The sequence below is a fragment of the Pezoporus occidentalis genome, unplaced genomic scaffold (genome assembly GCF_034315485.1).
Source record: "Pezoporus occidentalis ecotype Australia unplaced genomic scaffold, CSIRO_AGI_Poc_V1 ctg143, whole genome shotgun sequence".
Lineage (NCBI taxonomy): Eukaryota > Metazoa > Chordata > Aves > Psittaciformes > Psittacidae > Pezoporus > Pezoporus occidentalis.
In genome coordinates, this window is record NW_026913241.1 from 936,069 (window position 1) to 948,421 (window position 12,353).

Genomic DNA, 12,353 nt, shown 5'->3' on the forward strand with positions numbered 1-12,353 from the left:
AACAAGCCTTTTGCTTCACTACCACAAACTCATTGTAGAAAATAACCACCTTTTTCTTTGCTAAGATTTCACAGGGGCAACCTGCACTATCAGTAAATCAATAGCAGAGTTCAAACTGATTCCATGTTCCAGGTCTGATCCCAAACCCCCAACAGGCTGCAATTACACTTGCCCACTCACTCCCTTTTTTCTCTGCCAGGGAGCAATCAACCCACACAGAGCGGAGACACTGTCAGGCCACTGCTGCAAAAAAGCAGCTAGGAAGGGCCTGTCATTACATGAACCAAACAAAAGCAAAAGGGACTACAGCCATCCTGTACCACTTATGACAAGCCTTAGTACAAATTTAACAAGAAGCAGGGTTTAGAGTCATCCTCTTCTGCTGCCTAGCGACCTCCATACATCTCTGGCCTCTGACTGATGCACAGAAGGCGCAAGTTCATTGGGAACATTTGTGCAGCTGAACTATTACAGTGCTGAACTGTTACACATGGCTAGATTTCCCTACATCAGCACGTATGAAAAAAACACTGATACCATCCAAAGGAAATCTTTGCTTTCCCTCCAGACCCCCTAACATTTTAGTCTTCAGATGCTACAGGGGAGCAATGTACCTGGCATTTCCTATCTGCTGCCTGTTAGGAACACCTGCACCCTCCTCCTGCCCAGCTCACAGAAGTTGCTCTGTCACCATCAACATGGTGAAGAAACAAGCACCATAAAGCAGCACAGTGTTACAGCTCATGATTTCTTCCTGCAAGAATGTGGACTTGAGACACCTGAGAGACAGCCTGCAGGAAGGAATGTTAATAGATACTGCAACAGCTTAAAGAACTAAAATGCTTCCTCTGAATCTCCATCTTTCCCCTTGGAAAGGCCGATGTCTGAATATCTTCTGAATTCCTTTTGCTCCCACAGTCCTATTGAACAAATCAGTGTGTTCCAATACGAAAAGGTTTATTATTTGGGGCTTTGAATTAGTTAACATTTCTCACATCTTACCTACCAGGAAATCAGCATTGTTTGAGAGCCTTGTGCAATTTCTCTTTATTTTCTGTAGGCATCAAACATGCACTAGATTCCTTGAGTACCTCACAACAAACAGCTTCAGTGAATTTCAGATGAAAATGTGGCATTATGGGCTATATTTGTATTAGACTGCAGGAATGTTTGCATTCAGCCCCAGCTAAATGGGAACGGCCCTTTAGCAACATCAGATTAGGACAGTTGTGCACCACTGACTGCAATTCAGATGACAGAACATTTGTCCAGCAGAATTCCATGGCAGGAACAAATGCTCCGCTGGCTCTTGCTACCCAATGCCACACATTTAGCCAAAGATTTGGTAATTTTCAAGAAAGAAACAGTCCACTTGAAGTACTGCTCAGCAAACAGCTGCAGCCACATGAAGCAATGTCATCTTTTAGTAGTTTAACAACAGAGGCTTAGCTCCAGTTTAGAATAACTGACAGCGTAATAATTAGATTTCACTAGGAGGTGTACAGACTGTTCTCTGGGACATTATCTCCTACTGACATAAACAGTGGCTGAAGTTTTCTTCATTAACAGGGCTCAGGCCTTTATAAATGCAGAGGAGAGAGCTTTGGTGGTTGTTTTTTGAGGGTTTTGGGGGGGTTGTTAAGGGGGAGAGTATCTTTGGGCTGGTTTGGGGGGCGGTTGTTGAGAGTTTTGGCTGGGTTTCTTATTTTTACATCAATTTGGTTACAATCTACATTAAGCAGTAATTAATCATCATTAACCCCACAAAAGTGAAATGCCTCTTCCATGTCTCTGTTCATACCTTCATGACGAGACTATGCACCACTCTCATACCACATAAAAAATGCACGGTACCTCACCGCAAAGCCAAAATAACCTGAGCCATGCATGCAGGAGATACAGCTTCACCCTCCTCCTCCTCCCTAATAAAAGACTAATTGATGAGCATGGGCAAAGGAGTGAGGAGTTGTGTTAGCATTTCTCTAAGGCTATTTTCTGCTACTTTTGCATACTAGTTAGAATAACATTAGCACGGATATTACCTGCTGTAAGACACCATGGGGTGTATCTATTCTACTGTTTCTGCTTTATAATCCCAGCAGTACAGGTTTTCAAATTACTTCTAGTAATTATTTTGCAACCACAACAGAGTAACTGCCACCAGTAATTGCGCTCAGGGGCTGATCTATTTCCTAAGTCAACCTGCAGCCTTGCTTTACCTCATCTAGGTTGGTCATACAGTCACACCAGGTTTGGGGGAAAACATCTGGGTCCTTCACCGTTGCTAAGGCACCTGCTAAAACACAGCCTTAAAATCATTAAAAGACATTTGATACTCCATTTTCTACCTGCAAAAATTCCTTTACATTTTGGATTCTATTGGCAGGCTTCAAAGATTATAGATGTGGGGAAGCCTTTTCTGATGGAGCCTGATTCATTTTTTTCCTTTTTTTTTTTCTGTCTTAAAAATTACTTCTTTTTAATGGGGAGAACACCTTGGGCAGCCTCAATGCATCCGGCAATAGCTCTTCACTAACAAGGCTGTCGGCAATCCAAAATTCTGGTTAAATTCCCACTGACTCAGCAGAAACAGGATCCATGGTGTTTTTTTACTTTTAGGCTTTTCTTAGTCACTGCCTAACCACAGAGCTTTATAACCACCCCAGGTCCCCATTTACAGAAAGGGATGAATCACTCAGCAGTAAGGGGGGGTCTCTTTTTGGCACATACCTTGCTAAGATTCTCTGGAATCTTTTTGAAAACTAGTGAAATGGACTGCAAAACCAGAAGTTGTCAAAGGTCCTGCCTTCTTCCCCTAAACCAAAGACTAGATTTCAGACTGAGAGTGCTCTTCAGACATAATTTTTTGGCAGTACAGAACATGAACACAAAGAAAACACCCTCATTCTTTAAAAAAAAATAAAAAAAAATAAAAAAATAAATAAAACACAACAAAAAACCCACAAAAATTAGCTTTTACTACTGGATATCCCAACTCCGCTAAGCAGGGGTTGCCCTTTTAAACTCATTACCTTCATCTTTCAAGCTGCCGCTTAAGTTTTCTGCCAATTACTGGGGATCCAGCCCAATCCAAAGGTTGTTTGCATAGCTCTTGCAGAACAGGGGCACAAAAACCAAGGTAGTGCTTATTTGTTTTGGGGGATCTTCTTTGTTTGTTATATGTCACACACCAGTAGCTTGCTACCACACCAGAGCCTGCTTTCAAAAGAGCCCCTGGTAGAAGATCCTCACAAAACACCACTTAAAATCAACCAGCCTTCACAAAGTCTAAACATTTCTTTCAACTGAGGTTTCACTCCTCTGGGAGCCATCCAGCAATCAGCTGTAAGATAGATCTTTCATTTATACTCTCATTATAACAGGATTTTTACCTTCCCATCCACACAAGCATGTGGGCAGAGAGCAAGGCTCACTTTCCTTCAGACAGCACATAAACCACATATCCCTGACACAGGTGAAAGAAATCTGCTTGCAGCAGGGCAACTGAAGTGAACATCCATTTATATTGCATCAGTGAGGTGAGTATGAAGAGACATCTTGATACTACAGGGTTAAAATACTAGAGGACATGCTAATCTTCTCTTCAAATACTTGTGTGCATTGCATGTTAAGCAGTCAGTGATAAGCCTTGGAGATATGCAGACTATGAAAGAACAGAACCGGTAACACCGCAGCTTCACTCAGCTGTCAACAGCAGAAGGAAAAACAGCCACAGAATGTCCCCATGGCAGTCACTGAACCAGACTTAAACCAGGCACAGAAAACACAAAGCTAATCAAGAGCATCAGGAAATCCAGATCCCAGAAGACGCATTGGTGCCCCTAACCACCCACCACCAAGACACCCATGACAGCTGAGTACACCTCTAATTCCTAGAGCAGCTGGCACCACCATCACACTCACTGAGTTGCCCACAGACCAAAGTCCAAGTTTCCATGCACCCATATTCTGTTCAAAGCAGTAAAAATCTGGGTGAAGATAAAATTTACATGGCTGAGAACACTGTCACCTTCACTTTCCTTTTCCATTTAAGACAGAAGAAAAAGAAGACACTTGAACACCACCTGAATGGTGCCTGTTGCAATTTCCCTCTCCTGAAAATCTCACTGATGGGCTCCCTGTAATATCTGTACATATTTTTGGTATGTCTATAGCCTAGTGTTTTAAAAAAACAAGACAAATCATACTGGCTGTACATGTCTTGGTCTCCATGTCTACACTCTCATACATGCCTAATGCTGAATTTCAAAGGACCCGGGAGTAAAGGACAACAGATTACCTAATTTTCCACATGTAAAAGCAGGCAGGAGAGGGGATCTAAGCATAAGCATCCCATCAGAGACGTGGGTTGCAAGGAGAGCAAACCAGTTATTAAGTACCACAGAGCCATTGCAGAAGAACAGCTCCACAAAATTCCCTAGCTGCAGAAAAGCTTCAAGTGGAAATTATTGCTTCTTTGCAAGTCAATCTACCACAAGAGAAAAACCTGCAGGAAGTCAGATTCGACTAGTCCCATTTCTCCCTGGACTAGCTGCCAGGGTAACAGAACAGTGCAAGGTTTCACCCCACAAGCCATTGCTGTCTATTCTGCACATCAATTTCTCTTCAGCAAAACACTGCCATTTTTAATGAAGGAGAGGGAGGATAAAAAAAAAAAAAAATGGATGGAAGTGTTGCAGGAAGAGGAAGCAATAGGTGCCCTAAACCCAAGCTAAAAAAAGCATCTATTAAAGGGCAGAGGAGGCTTAGATAAATTACATGTTCTGTTTAGACATGTTTGCTTCTCTTAAGTGTTGAGCTATATCCAGTTTTGTCGTTTCCATTCTTAACAGTCATTTTCAGTAGGACACCTGAAATCACAGGATAAAACTCATCAATTTTTAATTTAAGGTATCTCCAGCTATTTTTGTGTATCTCTTATTAAGAGATATCTCAGATAACGGGAGCAGTTCAAGAAGCTGCATTTCAAGGCACAGGAGCCACTCCTGTCCAGATGTTCATTAAGTTAGAAACCAGCAATGTTTTTATTAACATCTAGCATGATAAACAGAGGCATTTCCAAATGAAATGGTAACACTTCACACATTTAGAGAGGGACACTTTCCTAAAACATCAGTAGAAACCAGCTCCCTCCCACAGAAGGAAAAAAGCCCATCTCACAGCTAATTCAACATACACTTACAGGTACTGAGTTTTCCTCGCTTTGTTTCAGTGAGAACTATCACCTGGCAGTTTTAAGAAGCAAAAAGATCTGTTCACATCAGATACAGGCAAGCTTTCCCCGTGTCAGAAATCTGTTAGGTATGAGGAGCTCCAGCTCTACCCTTGCTTGCCAGAAAATGTTCTCCTGGAATGAACTTTAACACAGCCTTGCACTCTTTGATCACTGAAGGTAATCTCCAGAGTCCTTTTAACTCCCGCAGCCTCACAATCTGTGAACTGAACAATGGCAATAGTAGCTATATCTGTTCTGCATGTCCGAGACCCAAGCCAAAACCACTGTATCATGCGATCATGATTACTACACTGCATTACTCCAGAGTGAGATTTTTCAGCCTTCTAATGTTTCATGAGAAATAGTTCCGGCAGTGTTTCCTACAATTATTCATGGTCCGTTAATATCCACTTCTTGTTCCTTGTGCTAATGCTACTGAGGTTTTGGTTTGGTTTTAAATTTAAATGTGTTTTCTCCCTCACAGGAAAATATTTAGAGCGGATCATCTTACAGTGCTCATTCTGAATAAAGCATAGCCAGTATTGATCCTTTTCCTATTGGCAGCTTCCCCATCCCCTTGACCATCCCAATAGTCCTTTTCTGCTCCCACTCCTATTTGAGCCCAGCTTTGCTGAGCAGGGTTAACCAAGGCTGTCCAGATGATTCCTGGTACATCATGGCAGTGATATTTCCTCACCACAATCAGGAATATTCCTTCAGAAAGAAAGGGATCCATTTTCATTTTCACCCCCTCCACTACTCTTTGTCCTTCTCCCAAGTTTCAACTGGAATCAGCACTTCCCTAGCTTACCCTGCACAACTAAGCCCGACTGGTCCATCAGTCACAGATCCATCCTCATCTGTAAAAACTAGGGAGGGTTTCCAGACACTCAAGTAACCAGTTGGTTACTGGTTTAGCTATATGTTTAACTTGTTTAACTTGTAGGTTTAACTACTCCCCAAAATAATCTGCTTTTCAACCCTTCCATCTTCCTGCTCACCTCTCCAAGCCTCTCTTGATGAAAAGGTAGAGCAGCTGGTATTCCTGCTGCAAGTTATCCGATGCTCCTCCTTCCACATCAGGTAAGCATGAGCTCTGCTAGAAAAAGGTTTTTTCTCCACCCTCAAACATAAAGCTCTAGCAAAGCTATTTGGTGGACAGTTAACTGCTCCCAGAAGAAACAGCACCTCTTCATCTCTCACACAGGGTCACCAGTGCCTCTCTGTTAAGCTGCTTATTTGCTTCTGCAGAAGAACAATGGAGAGGGTTTATACCAACTTCACTCCCTTCAACAGCTCTTCTTAAAAGAACTAATTTATCATTACAGTGCCATCCAAAGAGTCCTTATGCAATAAGGACTTTGAGGATACCTCTTTGATCTAAAAGGACACCCTCAACTGTCCTACAAATGGTTTTAACACAAAAGCATTAAAATACAGTGAGTAAGTGCAACTTCCTTTGCTTGTGCTTTCCCAAGACACAGAATTCAACACTTCCTCACCCAGCAGTTTCCTCGTTTCACTTCTGAGGTGCAGGTTTTCAAAGGTCAGTGGAAAAGATTAAACTACAGCATCAGGACTTTACATATGCTCCACTGTGCATAAAAACTGGTTACTTTAAGGTCAAGTGTTTACAAAGATACCTAAACACCAGTATGCTCTTGTAGACATGAGGAAGAACAGACTCCATAAAGAAAATACATATGAAAGAGTAGAAACATTTCAGGATGCGACTGCTCTCTACCTCTTTCCATTATAGTAAATCCTGCAGTTTAATTACTCTTAATCCTAATTCAAAGTACCCCCAGTAGCACATTAGAGCATACAAACTACGCAAATCATGGAAAAATACAGAAAAAGATAAGCAGAGAGTGACAGTCTGGAGAACACACAGAGAGCATACTTGTGGGCCCAGGAAACTTGCACCAACGCTGTCGAGGCTGTGGTCACAAACTTTTAAAAACTGGTTTCTGCTGACAGCAGGGAAAAATGAGTCTCTTCTTGCTGCCCATATTTAGAAAATAAAGAAATCTACAGCATGTAATGCTGACAGTAGAGCACCCACCAACCCTTCTCATATCTCCTCTTTTTCCTCTTCCTATATGCTTTTTCTTTCTTCCTGGTATCTTTCCTTTCCATCATCCTCTTGCCCAACAACATAAAGATTTCTGCTAGTACAAGACTCCTGTAAGGACTGTTGCCTCTACAAGACAGGGAGAACAAGGCAAAGTTTATTAGTACACCCACACCAAAGCAATTCTGAGACAGAGCAGCACAATGTTGGGGACGAGGCAATTACTGAAACCCCATGATACACCCCCCCCCCCCGCAAAGGAGAAAATCTTTGTGACAGTAAATATTTCTCACTCCTTGGGACTCTGGATATTGGATCCCTTATCTTGGGCCTTCAGCTTGTTTGCTGAAATGTTAAATCTGGACACTTAGGCTAGAGGCCACCTCTTGATTGCTCTCAATCCAAAGGCTGGAGCATTAGTGTGTGTTACTTGTGTGTGCATAGGTTTTCCACTGGAAAGGATCCTGACTTCGGGGTCACTTATACCTGATACATCTCTGCACAGAAGGTCCTCCCAACGAGTTTGCATCTGAAAAGGGGGCTTGATAATTCTTCGTCTCTGAAACTACAGTTTTAAACTTCAGTCTTTCCCACTCAAACACTTCCATCGCCACAGTGACTTCACTAGCAGACTTAAAATAGAACAAGAAATTGACACAAGTTTACTTGCTGGTACCAAATGGGAAATTTCCCAGCAACAAGGAGTTGAGAGAGACAAAAAGACTGCACAGTTGTCTCTAAAATCTATGCCACTAGATCTTTTCATGGCAAAGGACTATTTGGATGGTTCTAGGATTGCAGCTGGATGCTATATTTGCCTGAAATCAGCAACTCCAAACACTCTACAGTTACTTCAAAGAAAGGTAAGCAAAAGGCAATATAAACTGCTTGGTTTCAAAACAGGTTTCTTCAAAGAAAGAGCAAAGGACCAAAAATGGCAGGAATCACTGGAAATGGTCACACAGAAAAGCTCTGCTCCAGAAGAGCCTGTCACAGGCCAGATGGGTCCCTGACAATCAAGCCACACATTTCACAGTTACCTGCTTCTCAGATACAGGGTATGATTGCAACAAGCATGATATACCAGAGGTTTCTAGAGGATGAGGGGCAGGTCTAAGAGGTAAGTAAAGAACTAGAAGCCACTTGGTTAGAGAAAAAAAAAACAGCCTGGCAGGAAATCAAAGGCAAAAATGATGAGAAACTGTAGAAATGAGTTAGTGTCCCTACTGAGGTATGGAACCTGGAAACCCCAGACAGGGCCACTGAAAGTCCTTTATTTGCTCACTGAGAAGAGGTACTTCTCCTATTCAAAGGGGGAAACACCTACTATACTTCTTTTACATAGTTTTATATATGTGAAAGTACCTGGGCAAGAGTTGAGAAACTCCCCTTCCTTCACCATTCTCCCCTGAGATGGAGTTTAAGTCCAGCAGCTAAGAAAGAAGAGATCCTGGTCTCCACACTTTGTTCAGACACCAAAATCTGGACTCATACAAACCAAATGATCAAAGCTTTCACAATCTACAAGCAAACTGGGGCACAGCTGTAAAGGGTGAACGTTTTGAGACTAACGCTCAAACACACCAGGAAAGAGTCATAAAAAGACCCTTGTTGCAGTTCCAGTATCCTTCTTAACAGCTGCCTCACAGCGTATGACAAAGAGTTGCAGCCCCTTCCACTATTCCATCAGTGCAAAAGAAAAACCTTTTATTTCTACCTTTTTCTTTTCCCCAAGGAACTTCAAAACAAAAGATAAATGTTGTTCTTTACTGCTTCTTTATGACAAAGCGTGCCTTGATGTTAGTTTATATATCAGAAACTCTGCTCTGATTTCCTCCTTTTTGGAGGATATGAATGGGGAGGTTACATAAGGGTGTAACAGGAGCTGTTACTTCCTTTCCCAGTTGAAGAGAAAAAGCTGTGGATCAGGTTACAGACTCAAGGGCTGACCATCACCACTGCAGCCTTCCTCCATTCTGTGCCAGTATTCCCCCAACAAACAGGAGAAGCTACTCAGAAGGCTGTGAGAATGTAAAAAAACTAAGTAAATCGCTATTAGGGAGGAAAAAAAGAAAGCTTTTCTTTTTGTCTTTCATCAAACTCAGGAAATTCCCCAGGCTTGACGCACACCATCACTCAAGTCACCATTTTCCATTTCAGTTTATTCTTCATTAGCACGGTAAAAACGATAAAAGAAATGTAAGGTAAGATTTATACGGTGGTCTGACACGTTAGCTGCACTTAAATACACTTAGCAGACTGACAGAGCACTTAACTTTGGCGGGTATGTTAGTGCTTGTCCCAGCTCTGACCACATAGGGCAAGTGAAAGGAGGAAACGCAGTGTCCAGATTGGCCTACACAAGCACTAAGCTGTTCTCCAAATGATCCCACTTGTGCTTTCTTCACCTTCCTCCCAGATTCCCAAGCCACTGCTAGTACTGCTGCCGCCAAAGGAAGATGAGATCAAACTCCAACACAAGGAATTTCTGTTCCCACAGAGCTCAGAGAAACCAGATGATCTCAGAGGATCATGTGAAGCAAGTCCATGACACTTCCATGAGGCAGAGCATCTCCAGTACATTGCCAGCAGTTTCTTAAGAGTCTACAGTGGGAAAAATTTATGGCTTTGCTTATTTTCCAATTTCTCTCTCCCACTTCCTCCTCTCATTTGCCAGACTTTTATTTTCCCTTCCCCCATTAGCACCAGTAGGCTTGCAATGCACATTTCCCTTCCAAGGGGAATCACATCTAGTCTTGCACAACTTTTGAGAGGGCCAACACACACAGCTAAACTAAACTACTTGTCCTCTGGCATTGTTTCCTCAGAGATCCTCCCCACAGACACAATTTAACAGGCCTCTTACAAAAAAGGAAAGAATAAAAGGCAAGTTTTTGTGATCTAAGATGCTTTTGGGAGTTCTTTCATCTCCACCTTTCTGAGCACTCAGTTTGCAGTGCCCACATGAAGCTTTTAAGATGTACATAAAATACACCCCCTAACCCCACGTAGGTGTTTTCAGAAACATCTTCTTTCCTAAGGACAGGAGGGAACTTGTGGTAAACTAACATGCCAGTAAGTGCTACATGAGGGTAAGCGCTGACATGAGTGGTGACCACTGTATGTTATTCTGGAAATAACGGGAATGCTCCAACCATTACACCTTCACACAGAATCAAGGCAGAGGCAGTGCACTGCTTTAAGCACTAAATTAGAGACACTCTCAGACTCAAGCATGGGACAACTGGAAACAAAAACATATGAAGAGAAGAACACCGTTACCTTTAATACGCTTAAAAGTGGCCAAGCCCTGAACTCTACTTTAACAGATGGGTCAGACTATTTCTGTTCCCTCACACTGCGTGCTTTTGGGGAAAGCCTTGTTTTTGACACAGGGCTTGACAAAGTGATGATTCATCCAGGATGGGCAGCTTGTTGCCAGCCTTAATTCACAATTAACAATAGGACAGCCGGATATGGGAAACTCATGATTCAACACAAAAATTGCAAAGTCAGCCGTTTTTCCTGACCTTTACACATTTTCCAGTGGTAATTTCTGATCGGGATATGTTTTAATTAGTTTCTCCAACATAACAGTAGTTAGCCTTTATTTCACTAACATTATGCTTGTCCTTTAGGATGGCGGTCCAGATTAAACACATAGCAGTTGATGTAATCACACTCTCTGAAACTGCAAATGTTTCGATTACTCAAAAAAACAAACAGCATGTGTGTGCACGGAGGTACGAACACATAGGTACCATGGGCAAGAGAAATGCACACTGCACCTATATGCACTTTGTGACAGTATCACCAGCCCCGCTGCCTGTGGCCCTGCCGGGACGGCCATTGTGTTGCACAGGGAGTCTGGCCGCTGCGAGGAACAAAGGGATGCCCTTCCCAAAACACAGCGGCAGCAGATGTCCTGCACCGAATCCCGGCAGCCTCAGCCTCCCTAAGTGCACACAGACGGTCTTACTTCGGAGGCTACAGCAAGTGTCCCCTGAGGGAAGCTCTCTGGGACAACGACCCTGCCCTGGAAAGCCCTTCCTCAAGTCTCTCCTCCCAGAGTTACTCGACGGCAGAATTCACCATCCTGCTCCGAGCTACCAGCATTCTTCCCACGGTCCTCCCCTCTCCCCATACCCGAGCCCGCACTTTTGAATTAAGCAAAGCCGCGCACACACGGTAATTATTTCGGACAAGAAGAAACAGATGCCACAGTCCCTTTCTTTCCAGAAAAAGCATGCACACACACACATCCTTGTTTTAAAGGGTAAGATCCGGACCATCTCCGCGTGTGTGCACACCAGCATTCATGCCTACAATAAGACGCCTAGAGCCCACAGCCATTCAGCAGATGCTGAGCGAAGCCACAGCGCCCGTACATCGTCCCAAAGCCGCAGTTTGTCCCGGGAAGGGACGCCCAGGACGCGCCGGGGTTCCCGTGCTCGGCACCAGCACTCCGGCACCACCGCCCCTAACTGCAAAGGACGCGGCGCCGAGCCCCCGTTAACCCAAGACCTCTGCAGCACCGACACCGACCCACCCCGCGGGTCCCGTCCCGCTCCGCAGCCCCGCAACCCGCCGGACCCGCCGGACAAAGGGGCCCGGTCCGACGGTGCGGGCAAGGGGTGGGTGCCGGGGGAGACATACCTGTGCCGCCCAAGGGCGCTGCCCGCCGTGCCGAGGCAGCCGCCTCCCGCCCCGAGCCGCCGGCAGACGCTGCCCTGTCGAGGCGGCGCGGAGCGGGGCACAGCCCCGGCCCCTCCCCGCCGCACACGGCAGGGGCGGAGGCGCCGCCGCCAGCCCCAGACCCGGTCCCGGACCCGGCTCCGCAGCGCCGCCCGGCGGGCCCCGCTCCCTGCGCCCGGGGCTGCCCGGGCTCCCCTGGGTGGAGCCCAGCCCCGCAGTCCTGCCCGGTGCCAGTGCCGGTCCCTTCCACGCATAGTCCTCCCGTCCCGTGAGCCGTGAGGGATTCTTACCCCCCTCCCCGTGCGGCTTAGCACGGTGTTAATCTTACCCCTGCACACTTCACCCTCA

At 44.7% G+C, this 12,353-nt stretch overlaps 1 protein-coding gene across 1 annotated transcript in view; it reads right to left on the minus strand.

The window, feature by feature from the left end:
* The window catches only part of MYO1B (myosin IB), a 115,492-nt gene extending 103,411 nt beyond the window's left edge, over positions 1-12,081 (minus strand). The window contains exon 1 of the mRNA XM_062610001.1: positions 11,967-12,081. The gene's annotated coding sequence lies outside the window, so the exon portion shown is untranslated. The remainder of the gene's footprint in view (positions 1-11,966) is intronic.
* Between the last annotated feature and the right edge of the window lie 272 nt (positions 12,082-12,353).